The sequence below is a fragment of the Hordeum vulgare genome, chromosome 7H, assembly GCF_904849725.1.
Source record: "Hordeum vulgare subsp. vulgare chromosome 7H, MorexV3_pseudomolecules_assembly, whole genome shotgun sequence".
In the NCBI taxonomy this organism is placed as follows: domain Eukaryota; kingdom Viridiplantae; phylum Streptophyta; class Magnoliopsida; order Poales; family Poaceae; genus Hordeum; species Hordeum vulgare.
The window spans coordinates 271,276,086-271,297,568 of record NC_058524.1 but is presented as its reverse complement, the minus strand read 5'-3'; positions in this window follow the sequence as shown (position 1 = coordinate 271,297,568).

Genomic DNA, 21,483 nt, shown 5'->3' with positions numbered 1-21,483 from the left:
TCCAAAAAACTAATTGTAGGCAATTTCCTGAGTTAACTATGGCTGGATTTGCTGATGCACTGAGGCCGGATAAGTTTACCGTGTGCACTTTAAGAGGTGGGAAATGAGATCCGTGCTCTGGCTTACTGCTCTGAAAGTTTTCCATGTTAGTGCTGGCATGCCAGAGGGAGCTTCTGATGAAGATCAGAGAAAGTTCTAGGAAGCCAACACTATGTTTGTGGGATGCGTTTTGAGTGTTCTTGTTGACCGTCTGTGTGATGTGTACATGCACATACAAGATAGAAAGACACTGTGGGATGCACTGAAGGCTAAATTCAGTGCTATAGATGCAGGCATTGAATTGTACATCATGGAGAATTTTCACGACTACAAGATGGTGAATAACTGTTCTGTGGTTGAACGAGCTCATGGGATATAGTGTATTGTGAAGGAACTGGAACTCATTAAGTGTGATCTACCCGATAAATTTGTAGCTGGGTGCATGATTGCAAAGTTGCCTCCTACATGGAGAAACTTCGCCACTTCTCTAAAACATAAGAGACAGGAGATATCAGTTGAAAATCTAATTGCATCTCTTGATGTTGAAGAGAAAGCTCGGGCTAAAGACACTACTGAGAAAGGAGGTGAGGTTCAACCTACTACCAACATGGTACAAAGGTTTCCACAGAACAAGAACAAAGGAAAGAACAAGCCTGTTTTCAACAAGCCTATAAAGACTACTACGTTCAAGAAGAAGAAATTCAACAAGGCTGAGCTAGAGTGCTACGCCTGTGGGAAGCTTGGACACTTTTCCAAGGAATGCCCAAAACACACAGACCGCAGAGGGAAAACCAGCTCCAAGACAGTCAACATGGTGATTGCTAGCAATACTGATGGGTATGGTAATTTACCTATTGTGCTTTCAGTATTCAAATTATCTTCATGGTGGATTGATTCAGGAGCTAACGTTCATGTGTGTGCTGACGTCTCTTTGTTTACTTCTTATCATGTCGCAAGGGATTCTGCCGTCCTAATGGGGAATGGGTCGCATGCTTCTGTTCATGGCATAGGCACGGTGGATCTGAAGTTTACTTCGGGAAAGATCGTTCAACTAAGGAACGTGCAACATGTCCCTACTACGAACAAGAATCTAGTTAGCGGCTCCCTTCTATATCGAGATGGGTTTAAGGTAGTTTTAGAGTCAAATAAAGTAAGCGTGTCGAGATTTGGACAATTTATAGGCAAAGGCTATGAGTGCGGAGGCTTGTTCCGCTTTTACCTTTTAGATTTTTGCAATAAGGCAATAAACCAAATTTGTGCTAGTATTAATGATGATACAAGTGTTTGGCTCTCTCGTTTATGTCATATTAATTTTGGTTTAATGTCTCGGCTATCCAGTATGAGTTTAATTCCTAATTTCACACTTGCCAAAGGTTCTAAGTGCCATAGTTGTGTGCAATCGAAGCAACCTCGAAAGCCTCATACGGCTGCCGAAGAGAGAAACTTGGCGCCTCTAGAACTCATACATTCTGATCTATGTGAGATGAATGGTGTGTTGACAAAAGGTGGAAAGAAATATTTCATGACTTTCATTGATGATGCGACTAGATTTTGCTATGTTTATTTGTTGCAAACTAAAGATGAAGCTCTCGATTACTTAAGATCTATAAAGCTGAAGTTGAAAATCAACTAGAGAGAAAGATCAAGCGTCTTAGGTCGGATCGTGGTGGAGAATATTTTTCCAAAGTTTTTGATGAATTTTGTGAGGAACATGGTATCATTTATGAGAGGACGCCTACCTATTCGCCCCAATCAAACGGGATTGCCGAGAGGAAAAACCGCACGTTGACTGACTTGGTGAACGCCATGATAGACACTGCTCGTTTATCTAAGGCATGGTGGGGGGAGGCTTTGTTGACTGTATGTCATGTCCTGAATAGAGTTCCTAACAAAAATAAAGAGAAAACCCCTTATGAAGAGTGGGTTGGGAGAAAACCATCACTTTCTTATTTGCGCACTAGGGGATGTTTGGCAAAGGTCAATATTCCTTTTCCCAAGAAACGCAAACTTGGACCAAAGACAGTGGATTGTATTTTTCTGGGTTATGCTCAGCGGAGCATTGCTTATAGATTTTTAGTAGTTAAATCTGAGGTTCCTGATATGCATGTAGATACTATAATGGAATCTTGTGATGAATTTTTTTTGAGAATATGTTTCCTATGAAAGATATGCATAGCATTGTTAGATTTTCTTCTGAGTTAAATTCTAAATCTAGTACATTTGATGATTATATTGAACAAACACCCGAGGAAGTCTGTAACGACTAAGATGCGGTCCTTTCCGATTTGGGGAACGAGGCCCCAAATTGGAAAGAAGCGCATCTAAGCGTTTCGCAAGCACGGTAACATAGCACATACATAATAATAATAGAAGAATGACAATAAGGGGTTCAACTGCCATCTCATAAATATCTCAGAGTTACATCCCGCATCCAAACAAGGTAGTTCCGCTACGGACTATAAAACACGATAAATGACTATGCTACCCTGCATGCTTGCCCATGATCACGATCACGCCTCAGTCTTCTGGATAGTTCACGTACATGCGGTCGTTCTCCTCATCGTACTGCCACGCCAGCTGCGTGCCATCGGGATCACCTGCTTCGGGGGTACCTGAACCTGTTGGTGTTGTGAAGGAATCTGTGAGCCACGGGGACTCAGCAATCTATGACCTCGGTGCCAGAACTAGTCAAGTTATTAGGTAAGGAAGGTGGAGTATTTAGGTTGCAACATCCTAAGCTTTATAGTGGCTAACTTACGTAGAACATGTATTGAAGGTGGTCTATACTAGCGATCGATGAATAGATGATCACTAAGTGATCCTGAACACCTACTTACGTCAATCATAACCCCACCGTGTTCCCGATCAAAGAGAGGTCTTCGAAGGGGACAGTCACGGTTACGCACACAGTTGGCAATTTTATTAGCTTATGTTTAAGTTATGTATAACCGGATGTTAACAAATATTCCAAGTTGCCACATAACCGCGAGCACGGCTTTCCGAAAGATTAAACCCTGCAGGGGTGCTCCAACTAGTCCATCACAAACGTCCACGGGCCGCAAAGTAATGCTCTATCACGAATCTCGTGATCTCGTCAGATTCCTTAGAGGAAAACCTCAACTCTCGGGAGAACCAAAGCTTCACCAGGATTCCAATATGCAAGATATATCGCTAAGGTAAGACAAGACAAGCAGGATCTCCCGGTGTGTCGACGACCCTCATAAGAGCCGCGTATCTCAGTCTCAGGACAACACCGTCTATGCATAGTGGACAATGACCAAACCTCAAGTTTCCTCAGGTGGTATTGCCGACTGCTAGGTGGGTGGACCAACACTCATGAGGAGCACTAGCCCGGGTTGTTGATTAAATTCCTCAGGGTATCTATTCCCTATGCAGATTATTATTAAGTGATTAGCAAATTAACACCAATGTTGGGTCCTGCCGTACAAGTCTTAACACTACGCGATTTATCGAGGGGGTCCCCATAATAACCCCGAACGTGTTAGGAGCGATCATTATGGAATCAAACACCGGTAGCCGGTAACTATGGCGGCAATAACGAAACAAAACACCCGACAAAAGTCTAGGCCTTCCGATATTTACCAAGTATATAGGTGCATTAGTTAAATAACAAATTTAGCATAATGATATCAAACTCATGTTATCACATGAGACAATTGCACCTGCAACTAGCAACACTAACATTAGTAGCTGATCAAAGCCTACTTAGCCATTCAAGATTTGCTAGGAAGGGATAAGTGTTTGGGTTTCATGGCAATTCAGGAGGCAATTATTTCAGTGGTAGACAGCGAGCATATGACGGAAGGAATGTAATCTAGCATAACAAGTCTAGAGATGGAATCAAGGTCATATCATCTTGCCTGTGATGTCCTCAGCTTGGAACTGCTCTTGTTCGTCGTGCACGTACTCTCCCGAATCCACGTACTCGTTCTCCGATCACGGTGCTACCCAACATGAAAATAACCTCCAATGAACAAAAGCACCTCAAGATGCAACAAGCACATGATGCATGAGATGAATATGAACATGCATCTCTATTCTACTCACTAGCACAAGCATGAGAAGAAAATACAAGTTCCTGGAAAGAACTGCACTCTAAGCTATCTTGACATGCATGAGGATGACATAAACATATGCGTCACGCGAAAACGACGCAAAAGCATATAAAGAACATTACAAACGGAGCTACGGATCAACGGGAAACAACGAAACAAGAAATGAAGTGCTACATGCCAAATACATCACAACACACACCAATGGCATACTTCTGGTATTTCCAGGTTGCCAAGACATAAAACAAACCAACATGGATGGGGTGGTGCAAAGAATAACACCACACCATCATCTATGCACTCACAATCATCAAAACACAAAAACTACACAATCTGCCATAAACATCATCATAGCACTTTGAGAGCTACATGCAAAGCACCTACAGCCACCCAAATATGCCAAATAAGTTATGTGGCAGAATCTATCCAAGAGTACTACAAGCACAAGCAAAAAGATAATGCAAAGGAGTTTCACACAGAAAGTTACACAACTGCTAACTTGGCCAAAAATATCAGTTTTCACAGACTTAGTGAAAATTCCAGATTCTCACTAGCTGTTTATGCTCTGAAGCATTTTGATAGCACCCAAAACAATATCTATAGGACTCCAAATGGAATGCAAATTTACAGGGAGCTAGACAAATACAAAAGCTACAACTTTCCAGTTGATAGCTAAGGCTGAAACACAACACATGGACCTGCACAAGCCCAACAACAGGAGAAGAAAATATAAGTAGATTCTCAGACTTAGTGAAAATCACAGATTTTCACTAATCTGGAATTTCAGCCACATGCCTACTTTGACTAAGCACCACTTGCACATATGAACTACTAAGCTTGAATCAAAACCAACATGCCTTAGAGGGGGTCACCCTCTAATGCCACAACAAGGAATCAACCTCTTGGGCTCACCAAATCTCATGGAACTAAGCTCCAAACATAGAACAAATCTGAAATATGTCATCTCCAGAAAGTGTCCCAAAGTAAAACTGACTTCACCAATGGATTCCTGGGATGATTCTACCCCAAAAACATATATAATACCTATGCACTTGTATAGAACAAATGGGCACAAACTAGAAAAGAAAATCTACATGGAATCATATGTAGTGAATAGTGCATCATCACATGTGCTATTCACTAGAACAACACCCACATAAGATTATGCACACTCTCACAAGTCAAATGGTGCACATGAGGAGTAGACCTCGTACTCTTGTGCCTTAGCACACCACCACACACCACACACATCAAGCACTAGCAAGAAGGCTCCTACACATGATAAAAAGAACAACCACTAGCTTATGCTCACAAATGCATCCTATACCTACACATAAAACTCATGTGCTTATCATGGAACATCATGCCATGGCATATGTGAGACACACACACATAAGCACACACACATTCACATAAACACACATGCTAAGATGAACTACTACAAAAGCACACTCACAAGGTATGTGTGTGTGGGGGGGACCCACACACACACACACACGACATATGCATCATCACTTGGTGCCAAACACCCACAAGGTGCACACACACACTTAAAACTTACACACATATGCTCACCCAACCTGCACATGTTAGCAAACTACCAAAAACAAACCTACACATACAAGCACACCACCAACTATCACAACTAGCAAAAACACTATGCATATTATGCTGTTTTTGAGGGGTGACAAAATACCCTCATGGTGTAAAGCACACCACAACAACAAGTATATCTAGCCAAAGGAAAAACAGCACAAGAAAATAAATACACAACAAAAATATAAAAGGAGGGGGAGAGGGATCGAACCCTGTACCTCCTGGTCACTACACTGCAACACTACCACTCTGCTAGATGCCCTTGCTCCACAGAACAGGGGTTGCAACCAAGCTGATCTGTCTTTGCAGTGTTATACTACTGCCGAAAACAAATCAAAAAAAAAGGGGGGGGGGAGTGCTACCCCTGGGACTCGAACCCACGCCCATCTGCAACTAACACACAGACACACACATGCATGTGCCACTACGCTATGCTCGAAGACTTGATAGAACAGAGGGGTACTTCAAGGTGATCTACCACGAGCACCAGGTGCTCTGCTCTGCATGCAGAGACACCGGCGACAGGGAACAGCACCGGAGCGCTCTTGCTACTGCTGCTACGCCGCGGGATCGACTACGCTACTGCTATTCGAAGGAGGTAACCCCCTGCTATGCTCAGCTCTGCTCGAGCATACACACAAACAGACACACAACAACACATGCAAGAATTCCTCTCGGGACAGAGGTAAGCCGATGACCTCTACGCCGATCTACTCAAGGGGGAAGGGAGGAAGGAGGCTAGCTCTCACCCAGGGAAGGAAGGAGAGGCGCCGATCGGAGGAGGAAGAAGCCAGAACGGTGACGATCTGAAGGGGAAGAAGAGGAGCTCTGCAGAACCGAAGAAGAGAACGAAGACCGACAGTTGCACGACGATGGCGAGCTCATGCCCATCGGTGAGGTCAAGGTGCACGACGATGGCGAGCTCTTGCCCATCGGTGAGGTCGCTCCTCGACCTCAGCAACGGCGGGAATAGAGCGCGGGGTGCTTCCCCGAGCCCCTGGACATGGCGGCGGTGCCGGACGACAGGAGCAGGGGTAGACGCCGGCGACTACTACCTCTCTGTCTCTGCACCTACCTAAAGAGAACTCACCTGAGGGGAAGGAGAGATGGGGGAGATGGAGAGAGGTGGCGGCGGCGCAAGGAGAGGACGCGGAAGCCTAGGGAAAAGGGGGGGCACGGACGCCAATGATTTATGGGGGGGCCTCGACGTCCGTAGCCCTCACGGCGGCTCGCTCCTCTCTCTGAAGCGTGACGGAAAGCGAGAGCGGGGTGGAACGGCATCAGGAGGAGGAAGGAGGGACGCGCAGGGATGGGCTGTCGCGCGGGGAGAGGAAATGGGCCACACAGGAGGGAGGGAGCCCACGAGTGGCGCCATATAGAAGGGAAATAAATCCTAGGATTTTCCAATTACAGAAAAGACGAGAGAAAGAAAAGAAAGCACGGACAATTCTATAGATGCTAAAAATAAAACTAGCACACCCCTGGTCATAAGAAAATATGCCCTACTTAAGAAAAATAGAAAAGGAATTTTAGGAGCAACTAAATATTTACAAAACAGAATATGTTTGCTCTGTTTTCTGAATATTTACACCTTTTAGACTTGGATCAAAACAGCAACTTCACATCTACAAATCCACCACAAAAATATGCTAAACCTTGGGCATTTTTAAAACAGAAAAGGATCAAGTGAAACTTGACCTTGAGATGAAATAGAGAGGGGGGGGGGAGTTTTCCAAACCCTAGTGCAAAGCAACATGGTTTCCTACTATCACATGCAAACTCCACACAAGCTAACACACCACATCACCACACCATCATGGATCACACCAACACATAAGATCACAAGGCATCACAAGGCATCACACATAACGCATGGAATGATATGGAATGCATGCATGCAGTGGAAGAATAAACAAGGTGACACATGAAATCATAACACATAGAAGCTCCCATATCAATGACAAGGTGGACCCACATAGAGAAGGTTCCAAAAAGGGAAAGATACACTCTTGGGGCATTACAAACTCTCCCACACTACAAAAAGATCTTGCCCCGAGATCTACGCCTGAAAGAACTCCGAAAATTCAGAACGGAGGTGATCCTCGCGTTCCCAAGTAGCCTCTTTATCGAAATGGTGTGACCACTGCACTTTGAGAAATTTGACAGTCTTGTTGCGGGTCTTGCGCTCAGTCGCCTCGAGAACCGCAACTGGATGCTCCCGATAAGATAGGTCAGGCTAAAGGTCGATGTCTTGAAGACGAACATAGCACTCGGGGGTCTTGAAGCACCTCCGGAGCTGAGAAACATGGAACACATCATGCACATTTGCAAAGTTTGACGGGAGCTCAAGCTGGTACGCAAGGTCGCCTCTCTTGCCAACCACCCTGAACGGACCAACGAAACGAGCGCAAGCTTGCCTTTGATGCCAAAGCATTGCGTAACCTTCATAGGCGACACCTTGAGATAGACGAAGTCACCGAGCTCATAAGACATGTCACGATGCTTGCTATCATAATAGCAGTTCTGACGGGACTGAGCTGCTCTGAGGTTGTCGCGAATGACCCGACATATCTCCTCAGCTTCTTCTATCAAGTCATTCCTGAGGATCTGACGCTCGCCTATCTCGGACTAGTTGAGCGGGGTACGACACTTCCTGCCATAGAGAATTTCAAATGGAGCCTTGCCAGAACTAGCTTGATAACTATTGTTATACGAGAACTCCGCAAAAGGCAGACAATCCTCCCACTTCATGCCAAAAGAGATAACACAGGCTCTCAGCATATCCTCAAGAACTTGATTGACTCGCTCCACTTGACCACTAGTCTGAGGATGAAAAGCTGTGCTGAAGCGGATCTTCATGCCCATCGCAGACTAAAAAGAGTCCCAGAACTTGGAAGTGAAGATACATCCGAGATCCGAAGAGATCATCATAGGCATGCCGTGCAAAGACACAATCCTGGAAGTGTACAAGTCTGCAAGCTGAGCTGCCGAAATGGATTCCTTGATTGGAAGAAAATGATCCACTTTACTCAACTTGTCGATGACGACGAAGATGTCATCATTACCCTTCTTGGACTTCGGAAACCCGATGATGAAATCCATCTCAATATGATCGAACTTCCACTCGGTAATGGGCAATGGATGCAAAAGATCTGCTGGACGTTGATGCTCTGCTTTCACCCTTCGACATACATCACATTCATTTACGAACTGAGCAATCTCACACTTCATGTGAGTCCACCAGAAGGTCTGTTTCAAGTCCTGATACATCTTGGAGCTTCCAGGATGAATAGAGAGCAGAGAGTTATGAGCTTCTTCCATGATTACCTTTCTGAGATCACCTTTCGGGACGACAAGACGATCCTCAAAGAACAACGTGTCTCTGGCATCAACAATGAAGCACTTATATTTGGGAAGACTCTTTGCCACGCCAATCTTGACTTTCTTCACCATCGCATCAAGAAGTTGTGCTGCTCGGACTTGATCTTCCAAGGTAGGAGAGATCTGAAGGTTTGCAAGAAATCCCTAGGGTACTAACTGAAGGTTGAGCTTCCTGAAAGACTCACAAAGGTCAGGCTAGAGAGGTTTCAGAATAAGACTGTTGCAGTACGCCTTCCTGCTCAAGGCATCTGCCATGACATTAGCTTTGCCTGGTGTGTACTCAACACTCGGATTAAAATCTTGGAGCATTTCCACCCAACGAGTTTGCCGAAGATTCAGGTTAGGCTGAGTGAAGATGTACTTGAGACTCTTGTGATCGGTGAACACTTCAACCTTCCGTTCCAACAAGAGGTGTCTCCAAGTAATCAGAGCGTGTACCACAGCTGCTAGCTCAAGATCATGCACATGATAATTCTTCTCCGCTGGCTTCAACTGCCTGGAGGTATAAGCAACCACTTTCTTCTCTTGCATCAGAATTGCACCAAGACCCTGGAGAGAAGCATCGCAGAACACCTGGTAAGGCTTGGAATCATCCGGAGGAACCAAGACTGGAGTAGAGGTGAGCTTCTCTTTGAGTGTGTCGAAGGCCAACTGACACACTGAAGACCAAGCATACTTCACACCTTTCTAAAGAAGACTTGAGAGCGGCTTTGCAATCTTGGAGAAGTTCTCAACGAACCTTCTGCAATAGCTTGCGAGCCCGAGAAAGCTTCGAAGCTGCTTCACATTCTGCGGAGGCTCCCATTCAACAATGGCCTGCACCTTGGACGGATCAAATTTGATGCCCTCGGCAGAGATAATGTGACCAAGATAGACGAGTTCTTTCAACCGGAACTCACACTTGGAAAACTTGGCATACAATTTGTACTCTCTCAGCTTATCAAGCACCAATATGAGATGTTCTTCATGTTCTTCCTTGGTTTCAGAAAAGACCAGAATGTCGTCGAGATAGAGCAAGACGAAGTCATTCTTGAACGGAGAGAATATGTAGTTCATCAATCGACAAAATGTCGGAGGAGCATTTGCCAGACCAAAAGACATGACCGTATACTCATACGAGCCAAAACTAGTCCTGAATGCAGTCTTTGGAATATCCTCTTCGCGAATGCGAATTTGATGATAGCCCATTCTGAGACCGAGCTTGGACAAGATCTTAGCCCCTTTCAACTGTTCGAACAACTTAGTTATGTTCGGAAGTGGATATTTGTTCCTGATTGTCTTCTTGTTCAATGGACGGTAATCGACACACAGCCGGTCCGTGCCATCCTTCTTCTTGACAAACAGAACTACATAGCCCCACGGAGATGAGCTCGGTCTGATCAGACCAAACGCTCCTGCTCATCGAGTTGCCTCTTAAGTTCCTTCAACTCTTCTAGACCCAATTTGTACGGCGTTTGCACACCGGCTCAGTACCTGGCTCAAGCTCAATGACCAATTCAACTTCCCGGTGTGGAGGCATGCCTGGAAGCTCTTCTGGAAACACATCTTCATATTCGCAGACCACTGGGACTTGCGAAATAGGATTAATCTCACCCTTTTCATTCAAAGAGAACAGACGGATTGTATCATCGCGCGCCGCGAATATAATCACGTCCTCCGAAGAGTGAGTAAGCTTCACTTCTTTAGCTTCACAATCAATCGACGCCTTGTTCATGGCCAGCCAGTCCATACCAAGGATCAAGTCAATGTCGGAATTGCCCAAGACAATAGGAGATGCCAGAAAAGAATAGGTACCCATCTTGATAGAAACATTCGGAACCACCATGTGGGAATTCATGATCTTGCCAGGAGACACAATTGATAGAGGCTTACGCAAATCACGAGTAGAGAACCCATGCTTAAATGCGAATGGCCTTGAGATAAACGAATGCGATGCACCAGAATCAAATAACACTTTAGCAGGAATATCATTAACGAGGAGGTTACTGATGACCCACAAGTATAGAGAATCAATCGTAGTCCTTTCGATAAGTAAGAGTGTCGAACCCAACGAGGAGCGGAAGGCTCTGATAAACGGATTTCAGCAAGGTAATAACTGCAAGCACTGAAAGTAGCGGTAACAAGTGATTGTGTAGCTAGGTGAAACGTAGCAAGCAAAGAGTAACAAGTAACAAGTAGTAGCAATGGTGCAGCAAGTGGCCCAATCCCTTTTGTAGCAAGGGACAAACCTGAACAAAGTCTTATAGGAGGAAAAATGCTCCCGAGGACACACGGGAATTTCTGTCATGCTAGTTTCATCATGTTCATATGATTCGCGTTCGTTACTTTGATAGTTTCATATGTGGGTGGACCAGCGCTTGGGTACTGCCCTTACTTGGACAAGCATCCCACTTATGATTAACCTCTCTCGCAAGCATCCGCAACTACAAAAGAAGAATTAAGACAACGTCTAACCATCGCATTAAACTAGTGGATCCAAATCAGCCCCTCACGAAGCAACGCATAGACTGGGGTTTAAGCTTCTGTCACTCCAGCAACCCATCATCTACTTACTACTTCCCAATGCCTTCCTCTAGGCCCAAATATGGTGAAGTGTTATATAGCCGACGTTCACATAACACCACTAGAGGAAAATACAACATACATCATATCAAAATACCGAACGAATATCAAATTCACATGACTATTATTAACATGACTTGTCCTATATCCTCAGAACAGAAGTAACTACTCAGAAAGCATAATCATAATCATGATCAAAGGTGTAATGAATAGCATCAAGGATCTGAACATAAACTCTTCCACCAAGTAATCCAACTAGCATCAACTACAAAGAGTAATCAACACTACTAGCAACCTTACAAGTACCAATCGGAGTTGCGAGACGAAGATTGGTTACAAGAGATGAACTAGGGATTGGAGAGGAGATGGTGCTGATGAAGATGTTGATGAAGATGCCTCCCCTCCGACAAGAGGAGTGTTGGTGATGACGATGGCGACAATTCCCCCCTCCGGGAGGGAAGTTTCCCCGGCAGGATCGTCCTACCGGAGCTCTAGATTGGATCTGCTCAAGTTCCGCCTCGTGGTGGCGGCGAAACCACGAAAAAGCTACCTTCTGATTTTTTCTGGACCAGGACGCTTCATATAGCAAAAGAGGGAGGCTAGTGGGACGTCAGGGAGCCCACAAGCCCCCACTCCGCCACCAGGGGGGCGGGGGTGGCGGTGTCAGGGCTTGTGGCGCCCTGGCAGCCCCCCTCCGGTAGTTCTTTTGCCCAATATTTTTTATATAATCCAGAAAAAATCCATGTAACTTTTCAGGGCATTTGGAGATGTGCAGAATAGTGGACTAGGATTTGCTCCTTTTCCAGTCCAGAATTCCAGCTGCCTGAATTCTCCCTCTTCAAATAAACCTTGTAAAATAAGAGAGAAAAGTCATAAATATGGTACCACAAGTAATATAACAGCCCAAAAAGCAATAAATATCAACATGAAAGCATGATGCAAAATGGACGTATCAACTCCCCCAAGCTTAGACCTCGCTTGTCCTCAAGCGAAAACCAAGTCCCATAAACATGTCCAGATGTTTGGGGACGAAGATGTCGATAAAACATAATACGGACATGAGGGCATCATGATCACACATAGAATAGCAATACATCATAAAGTTTCTTTTGGGAAAGTAACAATTCCTTCACAAAGCAAAGCATGAAGCAAAAACCTTACCGAGAAGTAACCAACAATAATCCATAGTCATTGAAGCAATTGCAATTTATCACAACATCAGAAAGAGTCAAATAAGAGCTTGTAAGGCAAACCCACATACTCAATCATCTCTTTTGTTTTCCACAATTGTTACAACTCACGTGGCACTCATGGTGTCAAAGTTTCAGCTGGACACAGAGGAAGATAGGGGCTTATAGTTTTGCCTCCCAACGGTTTACCTCAAGGATAAAGTCAACAACAATAAAGCATGAGTACTCAACTCCAAGTTGATATAGGAATATAGATCTTTCCCAAGCATGTGACGGTAGCCAAGACAAAGGCAAAAAGGGAATTGGTGAAGATCACCATGACTCTTACAAGGGTAAAAAGTAAAGGTACAAGATAGGCCCTTCGCAGAGGGAAGCAGAGGTTGTCATGCGCTTTTGAGGTTTGAATGCGTGTCCTCTTAGTGCGGAGGAACGTGACTTTATATTGCCTCGTGTGATAAAGAACTTTATTATGCAATCTGTCGCTTTTATGTATTCCTCATCACAGGTTCGTACAAAGCTTATTTTCCACACACTAATAGATCATACATATTAGAGAGCAATTTTTATTCCTTGCACTGATGACAACTTACTTGAAGGATCTTATTCAATCCATAGGTAGGTATGGTGGACTCTCATGGCAAAACTGGGTTGGAGGTTTATGGATGCACAAGTAGTATGTCTACTTGGTGCGGGAGTTTTGGCTAATATGAGGTGGAAGCAATCGTCACATGCTAAGGGATCTCTAATCATATAAAATTGTTTGGAACCAAGCAAACACAATTCATTATGTTGTCTTCCTTGTCCAACATCTACTCCTAAGCATGTAATAGTTTGGTGAGTGCTCACAATTGCAAAAAAGTGTCTAAGATGATATATTTATATGTGAACCTCTCTTTCCTTATTACTTCTTATTAATTGCAACAATGACCGAGGTCTATGTTGATTTATTCTCAACAAGTTCCAATCATCATACGTGTCATATGTGAAGTTATCACTTTCCATAAGATCGTCTCATGATCTTTCATGCCATCGTTCTTTTCATACTCTTTGATCATGGCACAAAGCAAAGCCCTTGACCAAGACACTCTTTATTATATAGCTCGTAAGCTCGAATACATCGGGGGAGAGACAAAAGCAAAAGACTCCAACTAAAAACTAAAGACTTATTCCTCTAAAAGAAGAAATAAAAACTGAAAAGGAAAGAACTAAAACAAAGGTAAAAGCAAAATATATAAAGGTGATACGATACCAGGGCAACTCCCCCAAGCTTGGCAGAAGCCAAGGGGATTGCCCATACCAATGCTTAGTTGTCTTCCTTTGGTGGTGATGGTGGTGTTGTTGGAGCAGTCTGATCCTCCGTCTTCCAAGGCATAGGTGCTCCATCATGGCAGGATGAACGAGTCGTCGGAATCCTCAAATCTGTAGCCAACCTTATTGATATAAATCTGTACTCATACTCACAGTTTTGGTTCTGCAGGTCATATATATGGTCCTGAAGTTGACCAAACCTATCATAGAGCCTAGAGAGGTGTTTCCCAATATCAATGGCATCCATCTTGTGATTGCTAGTGAACTCTGTGATCATCGTGTGGTTGGCGTTGAGTCCACGCTCCACCATCCCTTGGCACTTGAAGAGTTGTTGCTCCATTGCTTCAAGCCTCGTCTCCACGCTTCCGGTCTTCTTAGGCCCCTCAACATCACGGATGTGCAACATCCCCTTGCTCATCTTGATAGATTGAGGGTGTTTCAGCACTTCCGTGAGGTAGGGATTGATGCTTCTCGAAGATCTTGTCCTTAGGAGCGTTTGGGGAAGTCATGATGATCTAGATCTGCGGCAGAAACAAGCTCGAAACGAAAACAGAGGAAAACTGCGCGATACGGAGATCAAAACCTTCGGGCAACTATATATTGATTTTTTCTGGGTCAGAAGGAGTCCTCCGCAAGAAAACGGAGTCCTGGAGGCACACGAGGTGCCCACAAGCTTGCCCTCCGCCACCAGGGGGTAGGGGGCGGTGGCAGGGCTTGTGGCTGCCTCGTTCGCTCTCCGGACTGCTTTTTTTTTTCTAATTTTCCAAAAATTCCAAAACGGAAGAAATTTCCTATTGGAAAAGTATCGGAGTCCAGTTTCTTAACGAAACAGATACATCTTCGTTTTCAAGGTCTGAAACAGGCTGATAAACATCCCTTATGTACTCCTCTGGAGTTATGACATTGATGATATTGGTCTCAACATTTATGGGAGTACCAGAGATGTAATGCTTGATTCTTTGCCCATTTACCACTCTAGGGCAATTTCTTTCCGTATTATTGATTTTGATGGCACCGGAACGATATACTTCCTCGATAACATAGGGAGCTTCCCATTTAGAGAGAAGCTTGCCTGCAAAGAATCTCAAACGAGAATTGTATAGCAAGACATACTCACCTACATTGAACTCTCATTTCTGTATTCATTTGTCGTGCCATCTCTTAACCTTTTCCTTGAACAACCTGGCATTCTCGTATGCCTGGGCTCTCCATTCATCTATCGAGCTGATATCAAACAACCGCTTCTCACCGGCAAGTTTGAAATCAAAGTTGAGCTCTTTGATTGCCCAATAAGCTTTGTGTTCCAGCTCAAGAGGTAAATGACAGGCCTTACCGTAAACCATTTTATACAGTGACATGCCCATGGGATTCTTATAAGCAGTCCTATAAGCCCATAGTGCATCGTCAAGTTTGCTAGACCAGTTCTTTCGAGATCTATTGACGGTCTTTTGTAGGATCAACTTGATCTCCCTATTACTCAACTCCACTTGACCACTAGACTGAGGATGATAAGGAGATGCAACTCTATGGTTGACATCATACTTAGCTAGCATCTTGCGGAAAACACCATGAATGAAGTATGAACCGCCATCAGTCATCAAGTATCTAGGGACTCCAAATCTTGGGAATATGACTTCTTTAAGCATCTTAATAGAGGTGTGGTGATCAACATTTTTAGTGGGGATAGCTTCTACCCACTTAGTAACGTAATCCACAGCAACTAAGATGTGAGTGTACCCATTGGAACTCGGGAAGGGTCCCATATAATCAAAGCCCCAGACATCAAATGGTTCAATGACAAGTGAAAAGTTCATAGGCATCTCTTGACGCTTACTGATGTTCCCTATACTTTGGCATTCGTCACAAGACAAGACAAACTTACGGGCATCCTTGAAGAGAGTGGGCCAATAGAAACCTGATTGCCATACCTTATGGGCAGTTCTATGTCCAACATGGTGTCCTCCGTAGGCTTCGGAATGACACTTTTGCAGGATTTGTCCCTGTTCATGTTCAGGCACACAACATCTAATAACACCATCTACTCCATCCTTATAAAGGTGAGGATCATCCCAAAAGTAGTGTCTCAAATCAAAGAAGAATTTCTTCTTTTGTTGATAGGTGAAACTGGGTGGTATGTATTTGGCTACGATATAGTTTGCATAATCGGCATACCACGGTGCACTATGTGAAGTGCGGATGACATTTAATTGCTCATGAGAAAGCTATCATCAATAGGTAGTGGGTCATCAAGGACATTCTCTAGCCTAGACAAGTTATCTGCTACAGGGTTATCAGCACCCTTTCGGTCAACGACATTCAAATCAAATTCCTCTAGCAGGAGAACCCATCTGATCAGCCTAGGTTTAGCGTCCTTCTTCTCCATGAGGTACTTAATAGCAACATGATCAGAGTGAATAGTGACTTTGGAGTCAACTATGTAAGATCTGAACTTTTCACATGCAAACACGACTGCTAAAAATTCCTTCTCCGTAGTGGCATAGTTTCTTTGGGCACTGTCTAGAGTTTTACTAGCGTAGTGAATTACATTCAACTTCTTGTCAACTCTTTGTCCTAGAACATCACCAACAACATAATCACTAGCGTCGCACATGATTTCAAAGGGCAAGTTCCAGTCAGGTGGTTGAACAATAGGTGCGGTTATCAAAGCCTTCTTAAGTATTTCAAAGGCTTCCTCACAATCCTCATCAAAAACAAAAGGAACATCCTTCTGCAAGAGGTTGATAAGAGGCCTAGAAATCTTAGAGAAGTCTTTAATGAACCTTCTGTAGAAACAAGCATGACCTAGGAAACTTCGTATACCTCTGATATCTGTGGGGCAAGGCATTTTCTCAATTGCATCAACCTTAGCCTTATCAACTTCAATGCCTCTTTCAGAGATTTTGTGTCCTAAGACGATACCTTCATTAACCATAAAGTGGCACTTCTCCCAATTCAAGACGAGGTTGGTTTCTTCGCATATCTGTAAGACTCGATCAAGGTTTCTGAGGCAATCATCAAAGGAAGACCCGTAAACGGAGAAGTCATCCATGAAAACCTCGACGATCTTTTCACAAAAGTCACAGAATATAGCCATCATACATCTTTGAAAGGTGGAAGGTGCATTACATAAGCCAAAAGGCATACATCTATAGGCAAAGGTACCGAAAGGGCAGGTGAAAGTGGTTTTCTCTTGATCAGATTGTGCAACACGTATCTGCGAGAAACCTGAATAATCGTCTAGAAAGCAGAAGTGTGTGTGCTTTGATAGCCTTTCTAGCATTTGGTCGATAAACGGCAAATGATAATGATCTTTCCTGGTTGCCTTGTTCAGTTTCCAGAAGTCTATCACCATTCTATGGCCGGTAATAATCCTTTGTGGGATTAGTTCATCTTTATCATTAGGAACGACGGTGATACCTCCCTTCTTAGGTACGCAATGTACTGGACTTACCCAATCACTATGAGCAACATGATAAATGATTCCTGCTTCCAGAAGCTTTAATATTTATTTTCTAACGACCTCTTTCATCTTAGGATTTAATCTCCTTTGATGATCAACAACTGGATTAAAGTCAGGATCGGTTTTAATCTTGTGCTGACATAGAGTAGGACTAATACCCTTCAGATCATCAAGAGTATATCCAATAGCAGCGCAGTGCTTCCTCAGAGTTTTTAGGAACTTCTTCTCTTCGCGCTCTGAGAGGAGAGCACTAATAATGACAGGATATATCTCCTTCTCATCAAGATAGGCATACTTAAGAGTATCCGGCAACTGTTTAAGCTCGAACATAGGATCACCCTTTGGTGGGGGAGGATCCCCAAGCAGTTCAATAGGCAGATTATTCTTGAGAATAGGATATTGTTCTAAGACAATTTTATCTATCTCATCTCTCTCCTCAGTATGCATATCATTTTCATGCTCAAGCAGATATTGCTCTAAAGGATCCGTAGGAGGTACGACAATAGAGGCAAGAGCAATGATTTCATCTCTACCAGACGACTCTCTTTCATGGGTTTGTCTTCCAAACTTGGAGAAGTTAAATTCAAGAGACAGACCCTCGAAACTTACTGTGACAGTCTGCTTAATGCAATCAATGAGAGCATTTACAGTGTTGAGAAAGGGTCTACCGAATATGATGGGACAAAAGCTATCTTGTGTAGTACCAAGGACGAGGAAATCAGTAGGATACTTCGTCTTACCACACAGGACTTCTACGTCTCTCACAATTCGCAGAGGGCTGATAGTGTCTCTATTAGCTAGCGTAATAGTGACATCAATGGGTTCTAACTCAGCAGGTGCAATCTCATCTTTGATTTCATCATATAGAGAACGGGGTATTGCACTAACACTAGCTCCCATATCACATAAACCATGGTAACAGTGATCTCCTATCTTAACAGAAACAATGGGCATGCCAACTACAGGTCCGTGTTTGTCTTTCGCGTGAGGTTTAGCAATTCTAGCAGAGTCCTCACAGAATTTGATAACATGCCCATCTATGTCTTCGGCTAAGAGATCTTTGATAATAGCAACACTAGGTTCAACTCTAATCTCCTCAGGGGGTGCAAGTGATCTAATGTAACCCCTACATATCACAGTTGGAGCTTTAGAATAATCCTTTATCCTAGCAGGGTATGGTGGTTTCTCAGTGTAAGCACAAGGAACAACAGGATCACTAAAAGCAATGACTTTCTCCTCAACTAGATTGGTTTTGGCTATGTTGCTTTCTACAAGAGGATGAGATTTAAACCACTTCTCTTTGGGAAGATCAACATGAGCAGCAAAAGATTGACATAGAGAAGCTACTATCTCAGAGTCAAGTCCATAGTTAGTGCTAAAATCTCTAGAAGTGTTTGTCTCAACAAAAGATTTAACGCAATCAAACTGGAAATTCATACCTGACTCCTTACCTTCCTCCAGCTCCCAATCTTCAGAGTTGCGTTTGATTCTCTCCAATAAATTCCACTTGTGATCCATATCCTTCTTCATAAAAGAACTGGTACAAGAAGTGTCAAGCATGGTACAATCTTCATGAGAAAGCCGAGCATAAAAGTTTTGAGTGATGATTTCTCTCGAGAGCTCATGATTGGGGCATGAATATAGCATTGATTTAAGCCTCCCCAAGCTTGAGCTATGCTTTCCCTGTCATGAGGCCAAAAGTTATAAATAAAGTTCCGATCACGATGTACTAAATGCATAGGATAGAACTTTTGATGAAATTCCAATTTCAACCGATTGTAGCCCCATGATCCAGTATCATCACATAGCCTATACCATGTCAACTCCTTATACTTCAAAGATAAAGGAAACATTTCTTCTTTACCTCATCCTCGGGCAAACCTGCAAGCTTAAATAAACCACAAACTTCATCTACATAGATCAGATGCAAGTCTGGATGTGAAGATCCATCTCCTCTGAAAGGATTAGCGAGTAGTTTCTCACGCATACCCGAAGGAATTTCATAAAAGATATTTTAGTAGGTACCTTAGGTTGAGGAGCAATTCCTCGTGCTTCCGTTCATGGTGAAGATACCCCGAACAAACTCCTCAAAGGAACAGTTTCCATAGTGACAAGTGACAATAAATTTCAGCACAGTATAAAAATGTTTCCTTACCAATTTCCACTTACCAAAGGCGCTTCACTCCCCGGCAACGGCGCCAGAAAAGAGTCTTGATGACCCACAAGTATAGGGGATCAATCGTAGTCCTTTCTATAAGTAAGAGTGTCGAACCCAACAAGGAGCGGAAGGCTCTGATAAACGGATTTCAGCAAGGTAATAATTGCAAGCACTGAAAGTAGCGGTAACAAGTGATTCTGTAGCGAGGTGAAACGTAGTAAGCAAAGAGTAACAAGTAACAATTAGTAGCAACGGTGCAGAAAGTGGCCCAGTCCCTTTTGTAGCAAGGGACAAGCCTGAACAAAGTCTTATAGGAGGAAAAACGCTCCCGAGGACACACGGGAATTTCTGTCATACTAGTTTCATCATGTTCATATGATTCGCGTTCGTTACTTTGATAGTTTGATATATGGGTGGACCGGCGCTTGGGTACTGCCCTTACTTGGACAAGCATCCCACTTATGATTAACCTCTCTCACAAGAATCCACAACTACAAAAGAAGAATTAAGACAACGTCTAACCATAGCGTTAAACTCGTGGATCCAAATCAACCCCTCACGAAGCAACGCATAGACTGGGGTTTAAGCTTTTGTCACTCCAGCAACCCATCATCTACTTACTACTTCCCAATGCCTTCCTCTAGGCCCAAATATGGTGAAGTGTTATGTAGTCGACGTTCACATAACACCACTAGAGGAAAAGACAACATACAACACATCAAAATACTGGACGAATATCAAATTCACATGACTATTATTAACATGACTTATCCCATGTCCTCAGGAACAAAAGTAACTACTCACAAAGCATAATCATAATCATGATCAGAGGTGTAATGAATAGCATCAAGGATCTGAACATAAACTCTTCCACCAAGTAATCCAACTAGCATCAACTATAAAGAGTAATCAACACTACTAGCAACCTTACAAGTACCAATCGGAGTTGCGAGACGAAGATTGGTTACAAGAGATGAACTAGGGATTGGAGAGGAGATGGTGATGATGAAGATGTTGATGAAGATGCCCCCCCTCCGACGAGAGGAGTGTTGGTGATGACGATGGCGATGATTCCCCCCTCCGGGAGGGAAGTTTCCCCGGCAAGATCGTCCTGCCGGAGCTCTAGATTGGATCTGCTGAAGTTCCGCCTTGTGGTGGCGGCGAAACCACGAAAAGGCTACCTTCTGATTTTTTTCTGGACCAGGACGCTTCATATAGTAAAAGAGGGGGGCTAGTGGGTCGTCAGGGAGCCCACAAGCCCCCACTCCGCCACCAGGGGGTGGCGGTGTCACGGCTTGTGGCACCCTGGCAGCCCGCCTCCGGTAGTTCTTTCGCCCAGTATTTTTTATATAATCCTGAAAAAATTCACGTAACTTTTCACGGCATTTGGAGATGTGCAGAATAGTGGACTAGGATTTGCTCCTTTTCAAGTCGAGAATTCCAGCTGCCTGAATTCTCCCTCTTCAAATAAACCTTGTAAAATAAGAGAGAAAAGGCATAAATATGGTACCACAAGTAATATAATAGCCCAAAAAGCAATAAATGTCAACATGAAAGCATGATGCAAAATGGACGTATTAGTTACCCATGATCACATTTGACGAGTTTTCTGCCTCAGTCGCATTCACCATGTTGACTCGAGCTGATCTAGGGTTAAACTTGACAAGAGTATTGCTTGGAGGTTTTCCTCGAGAAGGAGGCCGCAGACGGAGCTGA